Source organism: Rhinopithecus roxellana, chromosome 11 (genome assembly GCF_007565055.1).
Source record: "Rhinopithecus roxellana isolate Shanxi Qingling chromosome 11, ASM756505v1, whole genome shotgun sequence".
Lineage (NCBI taxonomy): Eukaryota > Metazoa > Chordata > Mammalia > Primates > Cercopithecidae > Rhinopithecus > Rhinopithecus roxellana.
This window is the reverse complement of record NC_044559.1, coordinates 96,573,847-96,590,431: the sequence shown is the minus strand read 5'-3', so window position 1 is coordinate 96,590,431 and position 16,585 is coordinate 96,573,847. Positions and strand designations below refer to the sequence as shown.

General features: G+C 36.2%; 1 pseudogene across 1 annotated transcript; it reads right to left on the bottom strand.

The window, feature by feature from the left end:
• Window positions 1–3,721: 3,721 nt before the first annotated feature.
• Window positions 3,722–4,201, bottom strand: LOC115900317 (annotated as a pseudogene). Its single transcript, XR_004059963.1, has one exon. The product of XR_004059963.1 is annotated as a 60S ribosomal protein L21 pseudogene (transcript).
• Between the last annotated feature and the right edge of the window lie 12,384 nt (window positions 4,202–16,585).

Below are 16,585 nucleotides of genomic sequence, written 5' to 3'. Positions count from 1 at the left end.
GGCATTAAGTTCCATGAAACCAGTATCACACTATGTGAGATTGCTGTTTTAAATAATGGGTACTACTGAAATACTTCCCACTGAATTAAGAGATTGGGAAGAGAGCCCTTCTTTAAGAATCTACTGCAGAATGAGTTTCAGACTACCAAAATGTCTTAGAGATAGCAAATGAGTCTTGATGTTTAACATTAAATATTTAATTGCTTACAGAAATAAGAAGTGAGGGCCAGCAAGGAGAAAATAGAGTCCTTAATGACTATATACCCTGACAAATGAAGATTTAGTGCCATTTACAATGGAATGATGAGGAAAATATAGGCAAAAAATTAATGTTTTCAGAAATCATATTGGTGGTATTCTGCCTGGTGTGTATGTAGCATATGATTATACCAAATGAGTACATATGGGATATTTTAATTCTATCATCTCTTGAGTCCTTGGCAATCAGGATTCTAAGAATGGAACAAGGGAGTTACAGCTGTGGTAAGTTACAGTAAAAACTTTGTAGTCTTTAATTTGAATTGGGAGTATCAATATGATGTCATGAGATATTTAAGTGTCTTTGTGTTCGTATATGTAACTGATCACTGAAAAGTGTAACAAGAATGACCAATTGAGGGAGCATCCTTATTACCTGGATTTTGACCTTGAAATAGAATTTCTCTTTAAAAGAAACCAAGGCATTTTGGAGATACGGCTGATTCCAGGTGTGGAACAGGAAATGTGCAAGATGATCCTGAAAGAACTTGTCATAACAAGGAAGTGGTCAAATGTTAGCAGGATCTTGTCAAAAGAATTCTGGAGGCAACTTGAAGATCCCACTGGCCAAAAATGGAATAGTTGGAGCTTCAATAATAATAATTGGCAATGAATTGAAACTCACTGATATGTTTAAACCCATGAATTAATAATACCAAAAGAGAATCACTTTAGGAGGATGAGAGGGAATAAATTCATACCTTCTTAAAAACTGATGATAGAAATAATCAAACATCTATTTGGCCTATCCTGTATGCAGTTGACCACTAAGTATCCAGATGGCAGATGGGGGAAAGTACCTCTATATAAAAGTTTCCCACTAATGATTGAAATGATTATCATCCACTTTATACTCCCCATTGATTTAATAAATCTATGTATTAAGCATCAGTGGCTGTTAGCATCATAAAAAGAGAAATAACTAGATATTGTATGCTTCCTGATGGAAGAAAACAAGACTTCTTACGGTCTTGTCAAAAGAATTGAACCTTAAATCTGAATCAGGCTTTGAATCTAGCTTCCAGAAAATATAAAGGATGGAGAGCTACACCCTACCTGTGAAATCAAGAAGACTCAGACTGAGAAACAACTTGTCAAAGGGTCTGACTTTCTCAACAAATAACACTGTAAGAAAAAGAAAGGGCTGGAGAGGAGCTCCATAAACTTGCCTATTATTTTATTTCAGTTGACACTTGGGCATCGTTGAAAACAAATGAAATAGTCAAAGGAATTCTTTATTATTTTATCACATTTTACTATTATCTCTGCTTTTAAGGTTATTTCACAGATATTAAGGTACCTGTGTGGTGGAAATACTATACAATGGGGTACCTTACACCTTTTCCCAGTTCTACATTAGTGACTTCAAGGTAGTTTGAAATTGGCAGTTTGATGATGGCAGTATTTAGACCAAATCAGGGATGATTTGTTGTTTGGTCAATTTGTCCAGACTTAAAAAAGTGATGGGGAAAATATTAATGCAGATTAAAATTTAAAATGTGTCTGTAGTTGTTACATGGTGAACAACACAAGAAATTGAGGAAATATTCTTCCAGTGTTCAAAAACTATGATCTGATTCAGCAAAGAAGCCAGATATATCATGGACAAATGAGTGAAGTTCTGACATGTGTTGATTGTTTTCTCATCTTATTTGTTAATGTAAATAAAAATATCAACCAACATTCATGCCAGATTACACTTGTGAATCAATTGCAATCACAGGATGGCTAGAGATACAAGAGTTTGGTAAAAATAAAAAGATTATTTGTGAATAAATTGGTTATGTGGAATTAGCAATAAGGAGTATTATCTATTTTATTTATATTAGTAAAATTTATTATATGCTTATATTTGTGTGTGGATTTTGTGCCAGTTGTTAAACATTTACCAGCTCACCCCTGGAAACATGGTATGTAATAAATGTTAGTTGTTTTTATTATTAGTACGGCAATAATACGATGCTGGTCCCTGCGAAGGGATGATGTTCCTAAAGACCAAATGTTTGGCAGGAAAGTAAACTGATCAAAATGACTTAAATTTTAAGATGAGTTAAATTATATATGCCAAGAAAGACCATCACTGAATTGAAAGAACTTATGTAACAGAAGCACTATACAATACACAGAAGTCATCTTTACAATAAAGGCTGTTTGGGCCCAATATTTTGCTTCCAGGTATCTATGAAAGGCAGAGCATTGAAAAAATAGAATGAACATCATTTCTTGTCAGAAACTAAACATCCCACAGACACAGCAGAGGTTACAAAATGAACATGCAAAATTTATAACCGTAAAATGGCCATCTATCCATTAGGTCCAAATGAAGTAGATTGAATAGGAAAGACAAGTTGTGTGATACCAAAATAAGACATTCATCTATAAAGAAATACATCAATCTACGGATTGGGAGAATGATGAGCATTTAAGTGTTGCTAAAAGGAAATATGTGACACTTCAGGATAATTATATGATACAACTCGCCTATTTGGAAAAATTTGGGTGATATTTGCTTAGTACAGATTATAACAATAACATACACAGAAATGACCTGTAGGGTTAAGGGCCTTCAACCATCCTGACATCTGCTAAAAGTTGAGTCCTGGAATTGAGTCCCATCTTGTTTAATAAGTTTTCAGAGGTGGAGAAACTGTGTGCATTATGTTAATAAATAAAGAACTAGTTGGTGGTCTGGGAATGACAGGATGCCTGGGAGACAGTGATTCCCGTATCTTGCAATTCATAATGGCAAGGAAATGAAATACTGGATTTAGTCAACCATGCATGGAGTCTGATTTCAGTAAACTCAGTGAAAGTTCTTATGGCTCAAGAGGTTAAAATGAATTCTTTGGAAAAAGTGAGATTTCAAGTACAGACGACCCTCCTTAGATTACACATTGGCAGTTTCAACCAACCAAGGATGGAAAGTATTTTTTAAATAACAAAAATAACCATACAACCATAAAAATGACACAAGTAAGAATATGCTATAACAACTATTTACATAACATTTACTTGTATTAAGTATTATAAGTGATCTAGAGATGATTTAACATACACAGATGTACAGAGGATGTGACTAGGTTATATGCAGATACATTATTTTATATAAGGGACTTGGACATCTGCAGATTGGGTCCTGGAACCAATCTCTAACAAATATTGAGGGACAGCTGTATACAAATAATGAAAGGCCAAGTGGGAAGAGACAGAAACTAAAATAACTGGTATGTTTGCATAGGAAGACCTCTGGTGAACACAGATTCCAAAGGATGAACTAAAGTTGTCTGTGTGGAGCACATAAACTGATCATAAAAGAGTACAAATTTATAAAAATAGTAGGAAGGTTAAAATTCCTAGTGAATTTTCAGAAAATGCTAGTCAACAAAGACTGCCATTAAATGATATTCAGATCCAGAAGTACGAGAAATGCTGCATCTCCAATGAGCAGAATTTTATTTTATTTTTTTATTTTTTATTTTTATTTTTTTTTCAGCCCAGAGGTCTTTTATTTATTTATTTTTTTTAACACCTATTATGCCATGAATTCATAGGGAATAGGTTCCAGCAGCTCAGGCTCCTTCCCATTGGTCCTCACAAAGTGTGCTTCTCTGGGTGGAGCAGGCTGGCGCTTCAGCTGAACCCAGGTACCTTTCTCTTTGGCTTCTTTCTTTGTCTGATCATTTTCCTTCACGCGTTTCAGGAAGCTATCTCGGCTCTTAGAGTGCTTAATGTGCTCAATACGCACATTAATTCTCTTGGCAAGAATCTTGCCCTTAACTTGTTTGTTTACAACAATGCCAACAGCATGCTGGGTAACGTTGTAGACTCTCCCAGTTTTGCCATGGTAACACTTGTGGGGCATTCCTTTTTGAACAGTACCCATTCCCTTGATGTCTACAATATCACCTTTCTTATAGATTCGCATATACGTGGCCAAAGGATTTTGTTTTTTTAAGACAGTCTCACTCTCTTGCCCAGGCTGGAGTGCAGTGGCACGATATCTGCTCACTGCAACCTCTGCCTCCAGGGTTCAAGTGATTCCCCCGCCTCAGCCTCCCAGGTAGCTGGGATTATAGGAGCCAGTCATCACACCCAGCTAATTTTTCTATTTTTAATAGAGATGAGGTTTCACCATGTTGCCCAGTCTGGTGTCGAATTCCTGGCCTCAAATTATCTGCCCACCTCGGCCTCCCAAAGTATTGGGATTACAGGCACGAGCCACTGTCCCCAGCCAGAATTATCTTAAAACAGGGAAGGATAAAATAAATAATGTAAAGATGGCATTAAAAAGCTAAGAACAGCTATAGAAAGAAATGAAAATTTTCAATGAATCTATCTCCAAGGCTAGGCCAACTACATTTCAGTATGTTTCTGCTTCTTGAAGAACTTGCAGATGGAATCCCAGAGCATGTGTCAATGATGTTTGGTAAATAATAGAGGAAATATTCAGAAGCATCAAGGTGAATACTTTTTTTCCAGTATAGGAAAAAGATTTGGTCAATGGAAAGTATGCTACATATACAATCTTAGATTCAGCAAAGCCTGTGGCAGAATTGCTCATAATATCCTATGGATAAGGAGATAAAAACTTCAGCTTCTGGTACTTTTAAAGAAATATACAGCTGTCAAATAACTATTGAGAGTGTTGATAAGTGGCTTGGTGGTATACTACAAGAATAATTGAGTGGTCCAAGACTTTGTCTTAATACCATGGTATTAAAACTTTATTAATGACTTAAAGCATACAAATCTGCAGATGACAGAAGTGGGAGGATTAAGCAATATGGCTCACAATCAATATGCAAAATTATATTAATAGACTTATGCTCTTGCAGTGGCAGATTAACTGATTGATATCAGGTGAATCCTCCGAGTGAGAACTAGAAAAACTGATAACAATTTATTTATTTATTTAGAGACAGAGTCTCACTCTGTCACCCAGGCTGGAGTGCAATGGCACGATCTCTGCTCACTGCAGCCTCTACCTCCTGGGTTCAAGTGATTCTTCTGCCTCAACCTCCCAAGTAGCTGGGATTGCAGGCACACACCACCACGCCCAGCTAATATTTGTATTTTTAGTAGAGATGGATTTTCCCCATGTTGCCCAGGCTGGTCTCGAACTCCTTGCCTCAAGTGATCCACCTCCCAAAGTGTTGGGGTTACAGGCGTGAGTCACCGCTCCCAGCCTAGCTTGCACAGCTTCTGTTCAGCTTCTTTGACTCAGGATAACATTTTGTGATTCATCCAGGTATGTGTATCACAGTCTTTTCCTTTTTACTGCTAGTAGCATTACATTGTGTGCCTACACTACAATTTATGTATACATTCATCTGTTTGTATTTATGTTGTCAGGGGAGAAAACTTACTGGGAATGAGGCACAAGAATGGTAAGATGTGTCATATTTTGATAGGGATATGGGATATGCATTTGTTGAAGCTCATCAAATTATACACTTCAGATCTGCATGTTTATCTGCATGAAAATTAGGCCACAATTAAAACAAGGGAAAATATATTGAAAATTTTTAAAAGTTACCTTCTCTGGAAGGCTGTAACATCAACCAGAACACCTAAACTGACAATGTTTCATATACAGTGTTTGGCATTCAATAATAGGAGCAGGCATATAATAAAGCAATAATTGACCAAAATCAACAGGAAAAGCAGACAATAGAAACCCAGTTTACACATGAGATCCAAATATTGGACTTAATCCAAAGCTATGATTAATATGTTCAAGAAATTACATGAAAATATTGAGAATTTCAGCAGGAAACTAGAAATTACAGTAAGATTTAAATGGAAATTCTGAGACTGAAAAATAGAGTAACTGAAAATAAGAATTTAATAGATGAGTTTGCAGATAGATAGATAAGACAAAACTAAAGAGGCAAACCAGAAGATATGTCAAAGAAATAGCCACACTGAAACTCAAAGAGAAAAAAGGATTAAGAAAAAAGAAAGAAAGAAAGAAAAGAAGGAAGGAAGGAAGGAGAGAAAGAAAGAGAAAGAAGAAAGAAAGGAAGAAAGAAAGAAAAAGAAAGAAAGAAAGAAAAGAAAAGAGAAAAGAAAAAAAGAAAAGGAAAGAAAGAAAGAAAAATGACCATAAGGATTATATGTGACATGGCAAAAAAAAAAAAAAAAAAAAAAATTAACATACATACAGTGGTAGTTCCAGGAAAGGTGAGAGAGAATATGACAAAAGCACTATTTGAAAATATAATGGCTGAGAATTTTCCAAAATAGATTTAAAAATTATTAAGCATAGATTGAGGAAGTTCTACAAACCAAAACAAGATAAAGACAAAACCACATCTTAGGCACATCATAGGGAAACTTCCCAAAAATATAGCCAAAAGACAAAAGGACATATTACTTTTAAATGAGCAGCAATGAGATTGACAGCTGACTTTTAAACACAAACTGTAGAATGCTGAAATTAAACTGCCAATCTAGAATCTATACTCAACAGTAATATCCTTCACAGAGGAAGAAAAAAAAAGACAATTTTCAGAAGAATGAAAATGGAGAGAATTTGCCACTAGTAATTTTTTCCCTGGCATACAATTTAAATGCCAGTTAGAAATTTCTTGATAAATGAAAGAGTAAATGTAGTTCCCTAGGCAAAAGAAACATGAACCCAGGTGGAAGCATGGATATTAAGGGGAAAAACGAAAAGTATGAAAAGGTCTATATATGAGGATGAATTGTGGGTCATATGTGTGTGTGTGTGTGCGTGCATGTGTATTCTCACATGGCTACCATACATTACAATAATACAAGTGATGAGAGACAAGTAAAGAGAGTCAAAATGTTCTGAGGTATTGGCATTGTTTAGGAAGTCATGTTTATATGGAATTAACCTAAATGCCCATCAATGATAGATTGGCTAAAGAAAATGTGGTATATATATACCAATGAAAGATCATTTCTTTTGCAGGAACATGGATGGAGCTGGAGGCCATTATCCTTAGCAAACTAACACAGGAACAGAAAACCAAATACCACACATTCTCACTTACAAGTGGGAGCCAAATGATGAGAGCTCATGGACAGAAAGAGGGGAACAACACACACTGGGGCCTGAGGGTAGAGAGTGGGAAGAGGTAGAGGATCAGAAAAAATAAGTAACTACTGGGGTAGGCTTAGTACCTGGGTAATGAAATAATCTGTACAACAAACCCCCATGATAGGAGTTGACATGTGTAACAAACCTGCACAGGTACCCCTGAACCTAAAGGTTTAAAAAAGAAAAAAAGGAAAGTACTAGTTTATATTAGATTTAATAAGTCAAGAGTCATGTAATTTCTAGGGTAATTATAAAAGCCAAGAAACTATAGTAAAGGAAAGTGAAACATTGAAAAGCCACTTCTAGTTTGAAAGAAGGCGAAATAAATAGTGGGGAGAGAAAGAATAATGTAGGATAGGTGGGAAAAATGGAAAATAAATAGTAAGATGCTAAGTTCAAACATAAAAATATATACATGAAATTTAAATGAAATTAGATGAAATTAAACTGAATGCAACAGTATTAGAATGCACCTTCACCTAAAGTGCATATGAGACATTTACCCAAACTGATTGTATGTTGGATATTGAAGTTTCAACACATTTCCGTGAATGAAGTATGTTGTCTATGGTGAAATTAAGCAAGAAATCGATATCAAAACGATAACTATACAAATCACATGGGCTTGGAAATTCGGCAACATAACTTTTAAATAACCCGTAGGTGAAAGAAAAACAACTGAATAGAAAGTAGATATACAACATAACGGATTACTAAAGACAAAAGATAATTCTTTGAAAAAAATAATAAAATTGATAAATCTATGGCCAGAGAGAGATGGAGACAGAGATAACAAATAATAAATATTAAGAATAAAAAAACAGGAGTGAACATCATTACAAACTCTAGAGACATCTAAAAGGTACTAAGAGGACTTTATGGAAATAGTTATGCCAATAAATATGAAAATTTAAATAAAATGAAAAAATTACAGAAAAAAATACTAAGATTGACAAAGGAAATAGAAAATCTGAATGATATTTATCACAAAAATCAGCTTCATAATTAAACAACTTTCTGCAAAGAAAAGTCCAGACCCAGGTGGCTTCACTGGTGAATTCTTCCAAACATTTAGGGAAGAAATAACAATTATATACACATATTTGCAGAGAATTAAAAAGGAGGGGACAGTTCTTGCTCATTTTTTTGAGGCCAGCAAAACCTCATACCTAACAAGAACATGACAAGAAAGGAAAATTATAGACTCATCTGTCTCATAAATATTGGTGCAATTCTAAACAAAACATTAGCAAATCAAATCTTATTATTTATAAGAAGCATAGTGCACCATGATCAAGCTAGATTTATTTCAGAAATACAAGTTTTGGTTTAATAGTTGAAAACCAAACCAATCAATACAACTTGACACATTAACATAACTAACTAAAGGGAAAAATCATAAGATCATCTTAGTAAATACAAAAATAACAGTTAATACAATTTTTTTTTTTTTTTTTTTTTTTTTTTTTTTTTTTTTTGAGACGGAGTCTCGCACTGCTACCCAGGCTGGAGTGCTGTGGCCGGATCTCAGCTCACTGCAAGCTCCGCCTCCCGGGTTCACGCCATTCTCCTGCCTCAGCCTCCCGAGTAGCTGGGACTACGGGCGACCGCCACCTCGCCCGGCTAATTTTTTTGTACTTTTTTTTTAGTAGAGACGGGGTTTCACCGTGTTAGCCAGGATGGTCTCGATCTCCTGACCTCGTGATCAGCCCGTCTCGGCCTCCCAAAGTGCTGGGATTACAGGCTTGAGTCACCGCGCCCGGCCCAGTTAATACAATTAAACAACATACATAATAAAAACTCTTAGCAGCCTAGCAGAATGGAACTTCCTAATCTGACATAGAATATTTTAAAAATTTGCAGCAAACATCATACTTAATGTTTAAATTTTGAAAGCTGTTCCTAAGATTGAGAATGAGACAAGGATCAGTCACCATGACAACTCAACACTTTACTGGAAGTCCTAGACAGTGCAATACGCAAGAATAAAATTAAAGGTGTAATGATCCAAAACCAAGATATGAAACTCATTTTTTTTTTTTTTTTTACAAAACCAAACATATAATAAACTAATAGAATTCATGAATTTAGTAAGGTCAAGTGAGTACAAAAGCAATATAAAAATCAATTGTACTTTTAATGTCAGCAATAAACTGTTAGAAAAATAAAACTTAAAAGTGATCTATTACCATAGCATCAAAAACATCACATATGTAGAATATAACAAAGATGTGCAAGGCCTTACACAGCAAACTGCAAAACATTCTAGGGAGAAGTTAAAGAAAACCTAAAGAAATGGAAAGGTATACCTTGCTTATATATTAGAAGTCTCCGTTCTCCACAACATTAATTTATAAATTCAATGCAATCCCAATTAAAACCCTGGCAGATTCATTTCTGGAAATGGTCAAGGCTGATCCTAAAATGTATATGACATCAAAAGAACTTCAAATAGTCAAAACTATGTTGAAGGAGAGCAAAGCTTGAAAACTTCTATTACCAGGTATCAAAACTTACTCTAAAGGATGCTAGTCCAATCCACAGTCCACCGGCTCCATGCGGCCCAGGACGGCTTTGAATGCAGCCCAACAGAAATGTGTAAACTTTCTTAAAACATCACAAGGGTTTTTTTTTGGTGATTATTATTATTATTAGCTCATCAGCTATTGTTAGTGTTAGTGTATTTTGTGTGTGGCCCAAGACAATTGTTCTTCCAATGTAGCCCAGGGAAGCCAAAAGATTGGACGCCCTGCTCTAAAGCTACAGTAATTTAATATTAATATAAAGATATAGACAGAACAATTGAACAGAATAAAGACTAGAAAAACATCTACACATATTACTAATTATCTAAACATATTACTGATTTTCAGTAATGGAAGTCAATTAACTACTGACATGTATTACCTATATGAATCTCACAAACAATGTTGAATGAAAGACTCAAGACAGAGGTCATACATTCCATTTCAAAATTTCATAAACAGCAGTCAAGACCAGTGTCAAAAGTTAGCCTAGTGATTACTTCTGAATACTGCTAGAAGATAAACTCAGATAACCAGGAGATTAATGAGAAAAACAAACAATCAAAAATGGCAGTAAGCATTGAATCCAATTACCTATAGGAGGCCAGGCTAATATAGGGATTATGATTTAAGATTTAATTTAGACTGGACATGGTGGCTCATGCCTGTATTCCTAGCTCTTTGGGAGGCCAAGGCAGAAGAATCACTTGAGACCAGGAGTTGAAGACCAGCCTGGGCAACACATTAAGACCCCTATCGCAGTGGCCCGTGCCTGTGGTCCCAGCTACGCAAGAGGCTGAGGCTGAGGTTGAAGGATGGTTTGAGCCCAGGAAGTCACAGCTGCAGTGGCTGCACCACTGCACTCCAGCCTGGACGACACAGTGAGACCCTGTCTCAAAAAAAAAAAAAAAAAAAAGACATTTGAATTAGTTATACTAAGTTTAAAAGTCAAAATGATATTAAAAGATATATAATACATGAGAAATTTCACTCCCACCCTGTCCTCATTCACTCATGGTGTCCCACTCCAGGTCACCATGCTATCCTTGTCATCACTTCAGTAGTTATACAAATATAAGCAAATTGGTATTTTTTTCTCTCTTTTCTTTAAAAAATTTTATTTTGAAATGATTTCAAACTTATAGAAAAATTTCAAGAATAATGCAAAGAACTCCCATATATCTTTCACCCTGTTCCAGCTGACCACTTTGTCATCCTTCATTTCTCTTATATGTGCTATATGTTTCACGTTTCAGAATGTATTTCTTTCAAAAACATACTTAGTTGCATATCTGCAGACAATGATAAAAATCAGAAAACTTAACTTGATATGCTACAATACTACTATGTAGAGTCTTAATTCAAACCAAATGTTTCCAAAATTTCCCTTTTACTAATTTAATTTTTTAAAGGCTCCAATTCAGGATCATGCATTGCATTTTCATGTCTTTTCAGTCTCTTTGAATATGTGCAGTTTCTTCAGTCTTTTTTCTCCCCACTTTTTGGTCTTTCGTGACTTGACTTTCATGAAGAGTTCAGGTCATTTCTTTTGCAGAATATCCCACAACCCAAGTCAGTCCTATCTGATAAGATTCAGGTGAAATGCAGGTTGTATCTTCTCAGCCTAGCACATCAGAAGGCATATGATGTGAGATTTTTCCTTATTAGTGATGTTAACCTCATGAATCAAGGAAATGGCATCAAACTAATACCACTGTATTCTTCACACACTTGAAGGAAAAAAAAAGGCAATTTCATTTAAAAATGTCAATAATGAAGCAATACATTTTTAGTTTTCTCCAATTTTTCTTGTGTGTTGAAATATGAAGTGCACATAAAACTTTCCTTCCTCCCCTCCCTCCCTCCCTCTCTCTTTCTCTCTCTCTCTTTTCTTTCTCTCTTTCTTTCTCTTTCTTTCTCTCTCTCTCTTTCTTCTCTCTCTCTCTCTTTCTCTCTCTCTCTCTCTCTCTTTCTCTCTCTCTCTTCTCTCTTTCTCTCTCTCTCTCTCTCTTTCTTTCTTTCTTTCTTTCTTTCTTTCTTTCTTTCTTTCTTTCTTTCTTTCTTTCTTTCTTTCTTTCTTTCTTTCTTTCTTTCTTTCTTTCTTTCTTTCTTTCTTTCTTTCTTTCTTTCTTTCTTTTTCTTTCGACAGAGTCTTGCTCTGTCGCCCAGGCTGCAGTGCAGTGGCACAACCTTGGCTCACCACAACTTTCACCTCCCGGGTTCAAGCGATTTTCCTGCCTCAGCCTCCCGAGTAGCTGGGATTTCAGGCGTGTGCCACTGTGCCTGGCTAATTTTTGTATTTTTAGTAGACACGGGGTCTCATGATATTGGTCAGGCTGGTCTCAAATTCCTGACCTCGTGATCCACCCACCTCAGCCTCCCAAAGTGCTGGGATTACAGGTGTGAGCCACCATGCCTGGCCACATAAAACATTTTTACCGTAGTATGATGGTTATCTTGAGGAAGTCACTTTTTTTTTTTTTGAGAGGGATTCTTGCTCTGTCACCCTCACTGGAATGCAGTGGCGTGATGTCAGCTCACTGCAGCCTCTGTCTCCCCGGCTCACACGATCCTCCTGCCTCAGCCTCCTGAATAGCTGGGACTACAGGCATGTGCCACCATACTCAGTTAATATTTGTATTTTTTATAGAGTCGGGGGTTGGCCATGTTGCCCAGGCAGGTGTCGAACTCCTGGGCTCAAGCCATCCTCCCACCTCAGCCTCCCAAAGTGCTGGGATTACAGGTATGAGCCACTGGACCCGGCCAGAAGTCACTTTTTGAGTCACAAACTGAACTAGCTACTTTTTCATGGAGGATCATTTTTTATTTGAAAGAATTACTGACAATCTCTGGTTACTCAGATTCCGATATCTGGCAGATGCTTTCTCAAAAACAAATGAAGTGATCCTCTCACCTTAAGGGAAAGGACCAGGAGTATTTGTTGTTGATGGCAAAATTCAGGCTTTCAAGAGAAAACCAGAATTTTAAAAACTTGTATTCACCACCATGAGCTGAACAGCTTCTCAGTATTCAAGGCCGGTTGGGATGAGATTAGTGGAAATATTAACAAATCTGATTTTTTAAATGTTGTATAATGAGATGTGTCAACCTTTGGAAGCTCAACACAATGCAGTGAACCAATTTGTATTAAAGCAGAGCAATGGGTGCGTGATATTATAAAAACATGATGGATAAAAGAGCCATTCAAATTGCAAGATAGAATAGCGGGTTATAATTTAATAAAGCATGAAAAGTTCATTGATATGGTTTCAGATTCCACTTGTCATATTGTGTTGTTATGAAAAAATATCTATAATTATCTAAAAAGGTGATTAAAATACTCTTCCCTTTTCCAGTTACATATATGTGTGAAGCTGGATATTCCCCTGTGTTCTTTAATCAAAACAACAGCTTGAATGTGGAAACAGCTATGAGAATCTTGCTATCTTCTATTAATGCAGATATTAAAGAAATTTACAAAGTGTATAAAATAATAGCTACATTTTGTTTTAAAAAACAGCTATTTTTCATAAAATATTTATATTAATGTGAAATAGGTTTATTTTCAATTAATACATATTTTTAAAGTTTTTCCATTTTAAATTTCTAATATGGTAAATAGCAATAGATAAAATCTGCATAAACACAACTTTTGAAACCCTCAATAATTTTTAAGAGTGCAAAGTGTTCCTGAGACCAAAAAGTTTGAGTACTGTTGGTCCATGATGTAAGTTGTTGACTTTTTTTTTCCACTTTGTCATTTGTCTATTTTTTCTTTTTGTCATACAAACATTTTTTATTTTTATATAGTTGAATATATTATTCTTTTCTTTAAAAAATGTCCCTGGATCTTGACTTGTGGTTAGATCTTCCCTCACTCCAAGGATAAAAAGGAATTTTTTCTTTTTTCTTATGATTTGATTTTCCACTTTCTATGTTTCTAAATATATAAAATATCCATTCTACCCAGTTATCCCAACTTAAAAGTCATCTTTGCCCCACTAGCTTGTGATGACACCTTTATCACATATTGGATTTCCATATGTTGGTTCATCTTTGAACTTGCTGTTTATACCATTGGTTTATAATCCGTGTGCTCATGTTATACCATTTATTGAGACTTCATGGAATATTTTACTGGCTTGTAGAACTTGTCTTTCTCCCTCCCCCACTACTTATCCTTTTAATAACTTTCTTGATTTATTTGTTCATTTTTTCATGTGAATTTTGGATCACCTACAGATCAGATTCTCCTACAGGTTTTGTTCTCATCCAGGGTCATTGGTGCCTTAGCCCAGGCTTTGTTGCTGGTGATACAACCAATAAATAAGGCTTGTTATTTATGCTCAGGGCTACAGGAAGCTGTGGCATACACGGGGACATGCCCTGCTGGCTCCTGCCCAAGTGCTACAAGAAGCAGAATAGTGAACATTCTGCTTGTGTTTGATTTGTTTATATTCAGGCAGCAGAGGGTCAAATTAGTGGAATACAGCATTGATTATTATCTGAACTCAATGCAACTAAACGTAAAAATTCCACAAGCCTGAATTCACAGCAATGGATTTACTTATCAATTTTCAACTTTTATTTTAGATTCAGGGTGTACACATGCAGGTTTGTTAACTGGATATATTGTGTAATGCTGAGGTTTGGGGTATGGATGATCCCATCACCTAGGTAGTGAGCATGGTACCTGATAGTTTTACCACCTTTTCCCTCCTCCTTCTTTCCGCCTTCCTCTTCTAGTCTCCAGGGAAGCTACTTCTTGACATGGTTCCATGTTCTCTGACTTGACTAGTGGTCTGACTATCAGACAGCTGCTCTAGGATCTGAGAGATACTTTGTCTCTGAGATGCCCTAGGGATGAATATGATATATAAATGCATAGTTATACTTTTTGAGAATTTGGAATAGTTAGGCGTTAGGTTCAGCTAAATTGTTTCCCTGACTCTGAGTGTGATGAGAAATGAAATGTTGTTTAGTGAGTGTTATTGACAATAGTGTAGAATGAAAAGATAGAAAAATTCAGCAAGTGCTTTGTTTTCTGTAGACTGTATCCCTCACTACAGCTTTATTGTTATTGATACTTCTATTATTATTATTGATTTTTCTCTGTGGTGGAATGAGTTAGGATTAAACTTATAAGGCCTTAGAAACTGCATTTTAGTCACTTCTGACATTGATCTTTTTGCTTCTAAGGAAACACCATCTTAAAACTGAAGCAACTGGACTCAGTGGCTCACACCTATAATCCCAGTACCTTGGGAAGCAGATGTGTGAGAATTGCTTGAGCCCAGGAGTTCAAGGCCATCCTGGGCGACACAGCATGACCCTGTCCCTATAAAAATAAAAAATCAGCTAGGCGTGGTGTCATGCACCTGGAGTCCCAGCTACTTGGGAGCCCAGGAGTTTGAGGCTGCAGTGAGCTGAGATTGTGCCACTACACTCCAGCCTGGGCGACAGAGCAAAACGCTGTCTCAAAAATAAGACAAACAAACAAGCAAACAGACTAAAACACCTTCACTCCCCATCCCCCAAAACCATGAAGCTGATTTCTTTGGTAGCTGGTTACAGGGGAGACAGTGGTAAAAGTAGAAACACGTAAATCACATTTGAAGAATAAGAAATCTAACATTTTTTTTCAAGGTTGTATTGCCCTATTCTTCCAGATCATTGGGAAGGAATTGTCCCCACATGAAAGAAATATTTGTATTTGAGACCTGTCTCAAACAACTCGCCTATGTTCAAAAACTCCACTGTCCCAGTCACCTTTGGATGAACTTATACCTGGGTTTTGGGCATCAGCTTATGTGGAACATTGATTGACCCATCCCATATTGACATGAGATTTTTAGTGACTTTGTCCTACATTGTTTTGGGTTGGAATCACCAACACAGAACTGTCAACTCAGTTTAAAATGACTACATTTTGCATGACATTCTCAAGGGAAGGAGAAAAACATCTTTCATTGAGTGAATATAGAGGTTGTTTGTCCAGAGAGTGCTGTTTCCCTTCAATTCACCTGAATGCCATGATAAATCTGCTGGGAGTTCTAGTTGTCACACCAATCATCAATAAAAGACACACTATCTCTTTCTCCAAGTTGCTGAGTCTGCTTTAAACTTTAATAGTACAATTTTTATTAGCTCCACTGCTTAAAGCTTTTCTCTGAGAGAATGGATATATTTTACTGAGAATAATTGTGCTGCCAGGTAATGGAAAATAAACATTAAACACTGATACTATCATCCTCCTGACTTGTCTAGTTTTCCTGGTTCATAATGCATTGTGGCTAGACCGATGAAATCAAACCACAATGGTAAATTACCTGTCAGATTGATTTGTCTGCTCTGTTCATTATCTTTGGCGAAAGTACGCTGAGATGGTTGTGTGTGTGTCTATGTGTGTGTGAATTTTGATTTCCTTGAACTTCACATAGGAGTTAAAAATGCTTCTTGGCAGAAAGGAAACTTAGCATGTACATATTCAAAATAAAATAGCTACCCACTCATAACCTAGTCAGATGTTCACAAAATAATCATCATGCTCTTTCTGTTTTGATTTTTCTTGCTTACGATGATGAATCTTACGGTTACAGAAACATAGTGAAAACCCTTGTAATTGTCACACTTCTCTACCATCCAAAGGAATGTTGAGGGCACGCCTGCACGACACATCACTAGGCTAGGCACTGAACACAGAGGGCTTTCCTGATCCGTGGGTGATTGAAAT